The sequence below is a fragment of the Prionailurus viverrinus genome, chromosome A1 (genome assembly GCF_022837055.1).
Source record: "Prionailurus viverrinus isolate Anna chromosome A1, UM_Priviv_1.0, whole genome shotgun sequence".
Taxonomy (NCBI): Eukaryota; Metazoa; Chordata; class Mammalia; order Carnivora; family Felidae; genus Prionailurus; species Prionailurus viverrinus.
The window spans coordinates 20,625,764-20,629,212 of NC_062561.1; positions in this window are offsets into that span (position 1 = coordinate 20,625,764).

Genomic DNA, 3,449 nt, shown 5'->3' on the forward strand with positions numbered 1-3,449 from the left:
TCTCACATGTACTTGTAATATGGAGATATATATACACACACACATATATATGAATGACAGTCGAGGAGAGGGGCAGAGGGAGAGAGAGAGTATCCTAAGCCCCAATGCAGGGCTTGATCCCATAACCCTGGGATCATGACCTGAGCTGAAATTAAGTCGAATGCTCAACCAACTGAGCCACCCAGGCACCCCAGTGCAGGCTACCTTTAAAGGCTCAGGCCACCCTTCTGTACCCTTTACCAGCTGCGACTCCATCTTAGGAACTGTGTTCTCTTCTCCGTTGCAGACCATCTTCATGCAGAACCTTTGTGGACGGTGTGCTGATAAATGTCAACAGTTGGCTATAGTAGAGCATGGGGCTATAATTTGTAGCATATACCAATTCCTGTGGCAGAAACGCTCCCAGAACTGCCACTTTCAAGCTACCAACTTGACATGACTAAGTGAAAAATTGGGAAGTGATATGTATAATGGGCTCTTGGGAACGGATACGAGCCAACTCAGAGATTATTAAACTACTGTTAAAAACAACACATCCAAAATGGAGTTGCTTATGCTAAGCCCCCCATCACCAAACTGAGACTTAATTACACAAATGGAATCTTCTCCCAGAAATGGAATCTTGAACCAATCAGGAATCACCTGGTCAGTACTAGTTAGGTAGACTGCCTGATGGAACAATGCTCTCCCCCAAAGGAAAGTAATCTTGCAATCACCAACATCCTTTTTGCCTAGTGTCATTTCCTTGATCCTGCTACATTGGCTATAAAAGTCTCTCATTTTGTATGGCTCCTCAGAGTTCCTTTCTACCTCCTGGCTACCTCCTGATTCGAATTAATTTTGGCTGATGCTCTTAAAAATTTTGATATGTCTCAGTTTACCTTTTAACGCTACTCAACAAACATTTACTTACTGTGAGTCCGCTGTTTTTGTCATGTACTGTGACATGACACAGTGGCCAGAGAAAGCAATGGCCAGAGAAAGATAGTATGCAATAGTGATCCCACAAACTCCACTAAAGAGACTCAGAAAAGCTCAAGAGAGGGGCACCTTGGTGGGGAAAGTGTGCTTGAAGGACACTGAGGACTTCACTATGTGGAGGAAAGACAAGAAGCCATTCCAGGCCAGGGAAGGCCTGAAGGCTGCAATAGTCATGATACATTCTCAGAAAAGATAAAACAGATGTCAAGTCACCAATACTGCCCTGCTGACTACAAATGGAAAACTTTTTGTACTATTACAGAATATTTGTTTCCCATTTACCAGATATTTTTACACACAATGCTTCTTTGGATCCTCATTATAACCTTGGGAGACATGTAGAATAGAATAGGTATTATTATTATTATCCTCATTTTATTTTTTATTTATTAAAGTTGTTTTAAAATATATTTATTTTTGAGGCGGGGGAACGGGAGAGAGAGAGGGAGACATAGAACTCAAGCAGGCTCTAGGCTCTGCTCTGTCAGCACAGAGCCCAACGCAGGGCTTGAACTCACGAACTGTGAGATCATGACCTGAGCTGAAGTCAGATGCAAGGTACTTTTCCTCTACTTGGTAGTGTTGACCATGGTTGATTCCCTCTCTGAAAATTTCCATTGGCCAAAGGGAGATACCTGGCCCAAAGTCACACCTCCTGCCTGGGAGCATATGAATGGGGGAGGAGAGCCAATGGAAAGTTGCCTCAATGCAGGGGAACTCTGAAGGGAGAGGCAGCTCCAGACCACCCCATGGAATTAACACAGACTCTTTTGCAGCTGAGCTGCGATGCAACTTGCCCCTCTGCCGGTTCGGCGCCTCTCGTTCCCTTACAGGTGTCCATCCTGCGGTCACTCCCCAGTAAACTTCCTGCGGTAGTGCTAAGTTGTTTCCTAAGTGAGTGTAGCAATTTACTCTAGAACCAGTGATTTTCAGGAGCTCTTCTTCTCCCACATCTCCACCAACATTCTGTGTTGTCAGGTTAAAATGTATTCTCTGTCAAGCCAATGAGTGTCTTGGGCATTTCAATGTTGTTTTAGTTTTAATTGCTCTGAGTACTGGTGAGACTAGCCACCGTTTCACCTGGTTACTGATTACTCATGTTTCTTCTTCTATAAATTGCCTATTCACATCCTCTGTCCAGGTTTTCTATTGGGCTGTTGGGCTTTTTTTTTATTATTGATTGGTTGCAATTCTTTACATACTAATAATTTCTGTGTACTATGCAAATATCCTAGTGTGCATCTTGCTTTTGTACTTCTGTTTTGTTTGTCTTGTTTTTGTTTTTGTTTTTGTTTTATTTGCTCTTTTATTTTTATATGGTACTGGGTGGAGGATTTTTTCAAAGTTTAAGATATTCAAGTATACTATATTTTTCATGGTTTATGCTCTTGAATTTTACATAATAATTACGTCTCTATTCTAATGCCATAAAGGTATTATTTTTCTATTCTCGTCCAAACTTTTACAATATTGCTTTTCTGACGTTTAGGTGTTTCGTCTGTCTGAATAGCCAATTTCCTCAAGACTGCTAACTTGTAATGCTGTTTCAAATGTCTATATCGAAGTTCTTAAGTTTCTAGACTTCTTTGTCTTTGGCGTTCTGAAGTTTCACTGTCACAGGTCTAGCTATGGTCTTATTATTTTCATTCAAGAGCGAGGGCAAAGTAGACTTTCAGAGAAACAAAGCCTGGGACATTTACTTGATCCTTGCTAAAAGAACTACTGTGAAAGATACCCCTCTGGCAGAAGAAAATTGAAACCAGATGAGAGAATTAAGACACAAGAAAAGCTGTGCATCTTTGCTTTATTTGGCAAAGATGTAACTGAAACAAAACAAGCACCGACCATCAAGCAATGATCATAATACACGTCGGCTCTTCCAACCATTATTTAACAGCCAATCTCTTCTTAACGATACCATAGAAGGTAAGAAAGGGCAAAGCAGAGAGAAGAACAGAAAGATTCAATAGAAGGTGAAGATCCTGAGAAATCTGTGCTGGTTGAGATCAAACTTGGTGCTTTCCTCTTTTTTCCATGATGTGAGTTAGTAAGAAAAAAAAAAATAACAGATTTATGCTTTTTCTAAAGAATGGGTACTTTGCAGATATTTTCGGTGTGGAATAGTATAAGCATCTTTCAAATGTTATTTTCAGCCTTAAGAAGCAAGGAAATAACCAAAAGGCGGACGCAACACAAGTATCCATCGATGATTAAACAGGTAAACAAAATCCGTTAAATAGGTACAATGGAATATTGTTCCGCTTTCGCGGGAAATTTGAACACGTGCCACAGCACGGATGAACCAGGAGGCTTCACTGTGCCGGGTGAAATCAGTCAGTCATCAGAAGACAAACACTGTATGACTCCCATCTATATGTGGTGCCTAGAACAGTCAAATCCATGGAGACAGAATGTAAGCGGTGGTTGCTAGGGGAGTTATTGCTTGATGAATACAGGGTTTCCGTTTT